At 62.5% G+C, this 10,203-nt stretch overlaps 1 non-coding gene across 1 annotated transcript; it reads right to left on the reverse strand.

Moving 5' to 3' along the window:
• Window positions 1–7,817: 7,817 nt before the first annotated feature.
• LOC131865246 (5S ribosomal RNA) lies at window positions 7,818–7,936 on the reverse strand. Its single transcript, XR_009363975.1, has one exon. It is a non-coding gene; the product is annotated as a 5S ribosomal RNA (ribosomal RNA).
• Between the last annotated feature and the right edge of the window lie 2,267 nt (window positions 7,937–10,203).

The raw sequence follows: 10,203 nt of genomic DNA on the forward strand, positions 1-10,203 counted from the left end.
GTTATGAGCTTGTCGCAGTGTGTACTTAGCAAACCGCGACCCACGTGCGAATCCACCCCGGCCACCCACCCCCGTCGAGGTGCACACCCTCCCTCGCGAAGTGCGCCCCGTTCGCCAAGTGTGAGCCCTGCCCGGGTGCGCGCACCTTGCTAGGGCGTCGGGTGTGCACCCGGCCCGGCCTACGTGCGTGCACCTGTAGGGGGCGTCGTGTGCGTGCAGTGTCCCGTCTGCAACGCGGTGCCCACACACCACCTCGGGCGCAACGACCTGCGCTCACATGTGGGCCGAGTGCACCTTGGTGCATGTTCGGGGCGCCTCGGGTGCACGCTCGATCTTGCCCCGGTGCACCAAGGCGCTCGGTTTGCCCCGGGTGCGCACTTGGTGCAAGGTGGGCACCCAAAATAGGGATCAAGCACCAAAACACAAGTTTCGGGATGCAAAATGGGACCCAAGGACCACAAATGCGTTCCAAGACCCATGATGGGTCCACGAGAACAAAAATGTGTTCCGAGACTTAATAAACAAATATTGGGTTTTAGGAGAAGAAACATGCTCTGATGCCCAAAACGAGAATCGACCCCGAAAAGGCCACAGGCCAAAAGTGGGATGCGAGACAAAAAAAAATGGGACCCGAGGACCAAAATTGGGTTCCCAGGTCGAAGACAGGGCAACCGGACAAGAAACGACCTCTAAGGCTCGAAATGAGTCCCGACGACTAAAACTTGACAAGAAGCACCCATCAGGCACCCAACTCGACACCCATGGGATGCCGACCCACCCGGGCTTCCACCTAGCACACCTTGGCACCCACCCACCCTCGCACCCAACCTCGCACCCAACTTAGCACCTTTGAACCCACATTGGCACTCACCCTGACCCTGGCACCTTGGAACCCACATTGGCACTCACCTTGACCCTGGCACCCACCTTTGCACTCACCTTGGGACCCACCCTGGCTCCCACCTCGGCACCCACCCAGACACCCACCTTGGTTCCTTGGCACCCACCTTGGATCCTTGGCACCCACCCCGACACCCACCTTGGCACGCAACTTGGCTACTTGCCACCCACCTTGGCTCCTTGACGCCCACCCCGACAACCACCCCGTGACCTACCCTGGCTAGGGTTGGTGCACACCCACCCTGGTGCCCACCTTGGCACCCACCCTATGACCCACCTTGGCACGCACCTTAGTACCCACCCCGTTACCCACCCTAGGACCCACCCCGTGACCCACCTTGGCCAGGGTGGGTGCCTTGGTGCGCACAACTTGCCTGGGCTGCACACCAGGGCGGGCTCAAGATGGCACCCGCGTTCCGTTTTTTTCACTATCTTTCAAAACGGAAATTTTAAAATCTCATTTTTTTCTTTTTTTTGCCTTTTCTGGAAATTAGTGAAGGCAGCGCATCAAAGGTGCGCAATGCTGGTGCGAACCCGGGAGCGCTCCGATGTGTGCTCCAAGGTGCGGCGTGCACGAAGTCCGAGCCCGGTTTGCCCCGGGTGCGCACCTCGCGTGCACCTTCGCCGGGGTGAGCACCTTGGCTGGGTTGCGCGCCCTGGTGCGTACCAAGGAGCGCTCTGAAGTGTGCTCCAAGGTGCGGCGTGCACGAAGTCGGAGCCCGGTTTGCCCCGGGTGTGCACCTCGGGTGCGCACCTCGCGTGCACCTTCGCTGCGGTGGGCACCTTGGCTGGGTTGCGCGCCTTGGTGGGCACCATGCAGTGCACGAAGTCGGAGCCCGGTTTGCCCCGGGCGCGCACCTCCGCCAGGGTGGGCACCTTGGTGCGCACAACTTGCCTGGGCTGCGCATCAGGAAGGGCTCAAGATGGCACCCGCGTTCCGTTTTTTTCACTATCTTTCAGAACGGAAATTTTAAAATATCGTTTTTTTTTGCCTTTTCTGGAAATTAGTGAAGGCAGCGCATCAAAGGTGCGCAACGCTGGTGCGAACCTGGGAGCGCTCCGATGTGTGCTCCAAGGTGCGGCGTGCACGAAGTCGGAGCCCGGTTTGCCTCGGGTGCGCCCTGGTGGGCACCATGGTGCGCACCAAGGAGCGCTCCGAAGTGTGCTCCAAGGTGCGGCCTGCACGAAGTCGGAGCCCGGTTTGCCCCGGGTGTGCACCTCGGGTGGGCACCTTGGTGCGCATGCCTTGCCTGGGCTGCGCACCAGGGCGGGCTCAAGATGGCACCCGCGTTCCTTTTTTTTCACTATCTTTCAAAACGGAAATTTTAAAATCTCATTTTTTTTTGCCTTTTTCTGGAAATTAGTGAAGGCAGCGCATCAAAGGTGCGCACCTCGCTGCCCACCACGGTGCGCAACGCCGGTGGGCACCCGGGAGTGCTTCGAAGTGTGCTCCAAGGTGCTGCGTGCACGTTGTCGGAGCCCGGTTTGCCCCGGGTGCGCACCTCGCGTGCACCTTCGTCGGGGTGGGCACCTTGGCTTGGTTTGCCCCGGCTGCGCTCCGAAGCGGGGTTATTGGAGCGCCGCCTCTTTTTTTGTCGGAGCGTTTGGTGGGGTTTCTCGCATTGGCTCTTCCGAGGCCCGGTTGCCACCCTGGCGCGCACGAAGTCGGAAGTAGGGTTAATTGCCCGGGTGCGCACCTTTGCCAGGGTGGGACCTTACCTGGGCTGCGCACCAGGGCGGGCTCAAGATGGCACGCGCGTTCCATTTTTTTCACTATCTTTCAAAACGGAAATTTTAAAATCTCCTTTTTTTTTTGCCTTTTCTGGAAATTAGTGAAGGCAGCGCATCAAAGGTGCGCACCTCGCTGCCCACCTTGGTGTGCTCTGAGGTGCGCACCCGGGAGCGCTACGAAGTGTGCTCCAAGGTGCGGCGTGCACGTTGTCGGAGCCCGGTTTGCCCCGGGTGCGCACCTCGCCTGCACCTTGGCCGGGGTGGGCACCTTGGCTGGGTTTGCCCAGGGTGCGCTCCGAAGCGGGGTTACTGGAGCGCCCCCTCTTTTTTTGTCAGAGAGTTTGGTGGGGTTTCTCGCATTGGCTCTTCCCAGGCCCGGTTGTTGGGTGCGCTCCCACCCTGGCGCGCGCGAAGTTGGAAGTTGGGTTAATTGCCCGGGCGCGCACCTTCGCCAGGGTGGGCACCTTGGTGCGCAAACCTTGGCTGGGCTGCGCACCAGGGCGGGCTCAAGATGGCACCAGCATTCCCTTTTTCTCACTATCTTTCAAAACGGAAATTTTAAAATCTCGTTTTTTTTTTGCCTTTTATGGAAATTAGTGAAGGCATCGCATCAAAGGTGCGCACCTCGCTGCCCACCTTGGTGTGCTCCGAGGTGCCCACCACGGTGCGCAACGCCGGTGCGAACCCGGGAGCGCCCCGATGTGTGCTCCAAGGTGCGGCGTGCACGAAGTCGGACCCCGGTTTGCCCCGGGTGCGCACCTCGCGTGCACCTTGGTGCGCACACCTTGGCTGGGTTGCGCGGCCTGGTGGGCACCATGGTGCGCACCAAGGAGCGCTCCGAAGTGTGCTCCAAGGTGCGGCGTGCACGAAGTCGGAGCCCGGTTTGCCCCGGGTGCGCACCTTCGCCGCGGTGGGCACCATGGCGTGCACGAAGTCGGAGCCCGGTTTGCCCCGGGTGCGCACCTCGCGTGCACCTTCGCCGGGGTGGGCACCTCGGCTGGGTTGCGCGCCCTGGTGCGCACCAAGGAGCGCTCTGAAGTGTGCTCCAAGGTGCGGCGTGCACGAAGTCGGAGCCCGGTTTGCCCCGGGTGTGCACCTCGGGTGCGCACCTCGCGTGCACCTTCGCTGCGGTGGGCACCTTGGCTGGGTTGCGCGCCTTGGTGGGCACCATGCAGTGCACGAAGTCGGAGCCCGGATTGCCCCGGGCGCGCACCTCCGCCAGGGTGGGCACCTTGGTGCGCACAACTTGCCTGGGCTGCGCACCAGGAAGGGCTCAAGATGGCACCCGCGTTCCGTTTTTTTCACTATCTTTCAGAACGGAAATTTTAAAATCTCGTTTTTTTTTGCCTTTTCTGGAAATTAGTGAAGGCAGCGCATCAAAGGTGCGCAACGCTGGTGCGAACCTGGGAGCGCTCCGATGTGTGCTCCAAGGTGCGGCGTGCACGAAGTCGGACCCCGGTTTGCCCCGGGTGCGCACCTCGCGTGCACCTTGGTGCGCACACCTTGGCTGGGTTGCGCGCCCTGGTGGGCACCATGGTGCGCACCAAGGAGCGCTCCGAAGTGTGCTCCAAGGTGCGGCGTGCACGAAGTCGGAGCCCGGTTTGCCCCGGGTGCGCACCTCGCGTGCACCTTCGCCGCGGTGGGCACCATGGCGTGCACGAAGTCGGAGCCCGGTTTGCCCCGGGTGCGCACCTCGCGTGCACCTTCGCCGGGGTGGGCACCTTGGTGTGCAGACCTTGGCTGGGTTGCGCGCCCTGGTGGGCACCATGGTGCGCACCAAGGAGCGCTCCGAAGTGTGCTCCAAGGTGCGGCCTGCACGAAGTCGGAGCCCGGTTTGCCCCGGGTGTGCACCTCGGGTGGGCACCTTGGTGCGCATGCCTTGCCTGGGCTGCGCACCAGGGCGGGCTCAAGATGGCACCCGCGTTCCTTTTTTTTCACTATCTTTCAAAACGGAAATTTTAAAATCTCATTTTTTTTTGCCTTTTTCTGGAAATTAGTGAAGGCAGCGCATCAAAGGTGCGCACCTCGCTGCCCACCACGGTGCGCAACGCCGGTGGGCACCCGGGAGTGCTTCGAAGTGTGCTCCAAGGTGCTGCGTGCACGTTGTCGGAGCCCGGTTTGCCCCGGGTGCGCACCTCGCGTGCACCTTCGTCGGGGTGGGCACCTTGGCTGGGTTTGCCCCGGCTGCGCTCCGAAGCGGGGTTATTGGAGCGCCGCCTCTTTTTTTGTCGGAGCGTTTGGTGGGGTTTCTCGCATTGGCTCTTCCGAGGCCCGGTTGCCACCCTGGCGCGCACGAAGTCGGAAGTAGGGTTAATTGCCCGGGTGCGCACCTTTGCCAGGGTGGGCACCTTACCTGGGCTGCGCACCAGGGCGGGCTCAAGATGGCACGCGCGTTCCGTTTTTTTCACTATCTTTCAAAACGGAAATTTTAAAATCTCCTTTTTTTTTTGCCTTTTCTGGAAATTAGTGAAGGCAGCGCATCAAAGGTGCGCACCTCGCTGCCCACCTTGGTGTGCTCTGAGGTGCGCACCCGGGAGCGCTACGAAGTGTGCTCCAAGGTGCGGCGTGCACGTTGTCGGAGCCCGGTTTGCCCCGGGTGCGCACCTCGCCTGCACCTTGGCCGGGGTGGGCACCTTGGCTGGGTTTGCCCAGGGTGCGCTCCGAAGCGGGGTTACTGGAGCGCCCCCTCTTTTTTTGTCAGAGCGTTTGGTGGGGTTTCTCGCATTGGCTCTTCCCAGGCCCGGTTGTTGGGTGCGCTCCCACCCTGGCGCGCGCGAAGTTGGAAGTTGGATTAATTGCCCGGGCGCGCACCTTCGCCAGGGTGGGCACCTTGGTGCGCACACCTTGGCTGGGCTGCGCACCAGGGCGGGCTCAAGATGGCACCAGCATTCCCTTTTTCTCACTATCTTTCAAAACGGAAATTTTAAAATCTCGTTTTTTTTTTGCCTTTTATGGAAATTAGTGAAGGCATCGCATCAAAGGTGCGCACCTCGCTGCCCACCTTGGTGTGCTCCGAGGTGCCCACCACGGTGCGCAACGCCGGTGCGAACCCGGGAGCGCCCCGATGTGTGCTCCAAGGTGCGGCGTGCACGAAGTCGGACCCCGGTTTGCCCCGGGTGCGCACCTCGCGTGCACCTTGGTGCGCACACCTTGGCTGGGTTGCGCGGCCTGGTGGGCACCATGGTGCGCACCAAGGAGCGCTCCGAAGTGTGCTCCAAGGTGCGGCGTGCACGAAGTCGGAGCCCGGTTTGCCCCGGGTACGCACCTCGCGTGCACCTTCGCCGGGGTGGGCACCTCGGCTGGGTTGCGCGCCCTGGTGCGCACCAAGGAGCGCTCCGAAGTGTGCTCCAAGGTGCGGCGTGCACGAAGTCGGAGCCCGGTTTGCCCCGGGTGCGCACCTTCGCCGCGGTGCGCACCATGGCGTGCACGAAGTCGGAGCCCGGTTTGCCCCGGGTGCGCACCTCGCGTGCACCTTCGGCGGGGTTGCGCGCCCTGGTGGGCACCATGGTGCGCACCAAGGAGCGCTCCGAAGTGTGCTCCAAGGTGCGGCGTGCACGAAGTCGGAGCCCGGTTTGCCCCGGGTGCGCACCTCGCGTGCACCTTCGGCGGGGTTGCGCGCCCTGGTGGGCACCATGGTGCGCACCAAGGAGCGCTCCGAAGTGTGCTCCAAGGTGCGGCGTGCACGAAGTCGGAGCCCGGTTTGCCCCGGGTGCGCACCTCGCGTGCACCTTCGCCGCGGTGGGCACCATGGCGTGCACGAAGTCGGAGCCCGGTTTGCCCCGGGTGCGCACCTCGCGTGCACCTTCGCCGGGGTGGGCACCTCGGCTGGGTTGCGCGCCCTGGTGCGCACCAAGGAGCGCTCCGAAGTGTGCTCCAAGGTGCGGCGTGCACGAAGTCGGAGCCCGGTTTGCCCCGGGTGCGCACCTCGCGTGCACCTTCGCCAGGGTGGGCACCTCGGTGCGCACACCTTCTCAATGTTTTCTTGCCTTTTCTGGAAATTGGTGAAGGCAGCGCATCAAAGGTGCGCACCTCGGTGTGCTCCGAGGTGCGAACCCGAGAGCGCTCCGAGGTGCCCACGAAGTCGAAAGTCGGGTTAATTGCATTGTTTTCCCCGGGTGCGCTCCGAGGTGCGCAACATCGGCGCGCACCAAGGAGGGCTCCGAAGTGTGCTCCAAGGTGCGCACGATGGCGTGCACCTCTGGTGCGCACGATTCGGAGCTCGGTTTGACCGGGGTGCGCACACCTTGGCTGGGTTGCGCACCTTTTGTGCGCTCCAAGGTGCGCACGAAGTCGGAGCTCGGTTTGCCCCGGGTGCGCACCTTCGCCAGGGTGCGCACCTTGATGCGCACGCCTTGGCTGGGCTGCGCACCTTGGTGGGCGCCATGGTGCGCACCTTTCGTGCGCTCCAAGGTGCGCACGAAGTCGGAGCTCGGTTTGCCCCGGGTGCGCACCTTGGTGGGCGCCATGGTGCACTCCGAGGTGCCCAAGATTGGTGCGCACCAAGGAGCGCTCCGAAGTGCGCTCCAAGGTGCGCGCGAAGTCGAAAGTTGGGTTAATTGTCCGGTTTGCCTCGGGTGCGCACCTTGCGTGCACCTTCGCCAGGGTGGGCGCCTTGGTGCGCACACCTTGGCTGGGCTGCGCACACCTTGGCACCCGCGTTTCCTTCATTTTAAATTTTTTTTTTTTACAATCTCTCAAGTGGGAAATTCTATAATCTCAACTTTTTTTGCCTTTTCAGGAAACTTTTGAATGGAGCGCATCATTGGTGCGCTCCGAAGTGTGCTCCAAAGCTCTCTCCAGCTGCGTGCACCTGCCCCGGCCGCGCACCCGGCCCCGCCCAGCTTCGCTCACCTGTCCCGGGCGTCTGGTGCGGAACCTTAGAGTAAGAAACATCACCGTGCACCTTGGCCAACGTGCGCGACTCGACCGAGCGCGCACTGGCCGAGGTGCACACCGATTTCACCTGGGTGCGCGCGCAGCACCTCGGGCGCACCGGGGTGCGCGCACAACGCCCGGGTTGCACCGTGGCCTGTGTGCTCGGGGTGCCTCGGGTGCGCGCTCGGTGTCGCCCCCGCGCGCGCGGTAGTGCGGGCAGCGCACCCCGGCCCGGCCCGGCCCCGACGAGAACGCAAACGGGCAAAAGGTTTATTCAAATAGCATTGCGACGCCCGGCGAAAAACTAAAAAAGGGTGCAACACCGGGACTTCCCGGGAGGTCACCCATCCCAGTACTACTCCGGCCCAAGCGCGCTTAACTGCGGAGTTCTGATGGGATCCGGTGCACTAATGCTGGTATGATCGCACCCGTTATGAGCTTGTCGCAGTGTGTACTTAGCAAACCGCGACCCACGTGCGAATCCACCCCGGCCACCCACCCCCGTCGAGGTGCACACCCTCCCTCGCGAAGTGCGCCCCGTTCGCCAAGTGTGAGCCCTGCCCGGGTGCGCGCACCTTGCTAGGGCGTCGGGTGTGCACCCGGCCCGGCCTACGTGCGTGCACCTGGAGGGGGCGTCGTGTGCGTGCAGTGTCCCGTCTGCAACGCGGTGCCCACACACCACCTCGGGCGCAACGACCTGCGCTCACATGTGGGCCGAGTGCACCTTGGTGCATGTTCGGGGCGCCTCGGGTGCACGCTCGATCTTGCCCCGGTGCACCAAGGCGCTCGGTTTGCCCCGGGTGCGCACTTGGTGCAAGGTGGGCACCCAAAATAGGGATCAAGCACCAAAACACAAGTTTCGGGATGCAAAATGGGACCCAAGGACCACAAATGCGTTCCAAGACCCATGATGGGTCCACGAGAACAAAAATGTGTTCCGAGACTTAATAAACAAATATTGGGTTTTAGGAGAAGAAACATGCTCTGATGCCCAAAACGAGAATCGACCCCGAAAAGGCCACAGGCCAAAAGTGGGATGCGAGACAAAAAAAAATGGGACCCGAGGACCAAAATTGGGTTCCCAGGTCGAAGACAGGGCAACCGGACAAGAAACGACCTCTAAGGCTCGAAATGAGTCCCGACGACTAAAACTTGACAAGAAGCACCCATCAGGCACCCAACTCGACACCCATGGGATGCCGACCCACCCGGGCTTCCACCTAGCACACCTTGGCACCCACCCACCCTCGCACCCAACCTCGCACCCAACTTAGCACCTTTGAACCCACATTGGCACTCACCCTGACCCTGGCACCTTGGAACCCACATTGGCACTCACCTTGACCCTGGCACCCACCTTTGCACTCACCTTGGGACCCACCCTGGCTCCCACCTCGGCACCCACCCAGACACCCACCTTGGTTCCTTGGCACCCACCTTGGATCCTTGGCACCCACCCCGACACCCACCTTGGCACGCAACTTGGCTACTTGCCACCCACCTTGGCTCCTTGACGCCCACCCCGACAACCACCCCGTGACCTACCCTGGCTAGGGTTGGTGCACACCCACCCTGGTGCCCACCTTGGCACCCACCCTATGACCCACCTTGGCACGCACCTTAGTACCCACCCCGTTACCCACCCTAGGACCCACCCCGTGACCCACCTTGGCCAGGGTGGGTGCACCCACCCTGGTGCCCACCTTGGCACCCACCCATCCTAGCACCCAGCCTGTGACCGGGCTTGGAACCCAACCTTGCACCCGCACCCGTCTTGGCCAGTGTGGGTGCGCACCCATCCTGGCACCCACGTTGTGACACACCCTTTAACCCACGCACCCTAGCACCCACGTTGGCACCCACCTTGGAACCCAACCTAGCAACTTGGCACCCACCCCGTGACCCACCTTGGCATCCACCATAGCAGTCGCCGACTTGGCACCCACCTCGGCACCCACCTTGACACTTGTGGACCCACCTTGCCACTCACCCTAGCATCGACCCATCCTAGCACCCACCCTGGCACCTTTGCACCCTAGCACTCACCCATCCTAGCACCTAACCTGTGACCCACCTTGACACTCACCCTCGCACCCACCTTGGAACCCAACCTAGCACCCACCCACCCTGACACCAACCCTAGCACCTACCCACCCTTGCACCCACCCTGTGACCCATCTTGGCACCCACCCATCCTACCACTCAACCTATCACCCACCTTCTCACCCACCTTGGCATCCACCTTAGCACCCACCCACACTGGCACCTTGGCACCCACCTCGGGCAAGGTGGGTGCACACCCACCCTGGCACCCAATTTAGAACCCACCGAGCATGTTACCCACCTTGGCACCCACATTGCAGCCCACCCTAGTACCCACCCTATGACCCACATTGGCATCCACACCCTAGCACCCAGGCACCTCGACACCCGCCTTGACACCCACCCTAGCACTGAACCTGTGACCCACCTTGGAACTCACCCTAGAACCCACCCACCCTGTGAACCACCTTGGCATCCACCTTAGCACCCACCCACCTTGGCACCCACTCTAGCACTCACCCATCCTAACACCCAACTTGTTACCCACCTTGGCACCCGCCCTCGCGTCCACCTTGAAACCCACCCTAGCACCCACCCACGCAGGAGCCCACCTTGGCACCCAACCTAACACCCACGCATCCTGGCACCCAACTT

This window comes from Cryptomeria japonica, unplaced genomic scaffold (assembly GCF_030272615.1).
Source record: "Cryptomeria japonica unplaced genomic scaffold, Sugi_1.0 HiC_scaffold_107, whole genome shotgun sequence".
Classification (NCBI taxonomy): domain Eukaryota; kingdom Viridiplantae; phylum Streptophyta; class Pinopsida; order Cupressales; family Cupressaceae; genus Cryptomeria; species Cryptomeria japonica.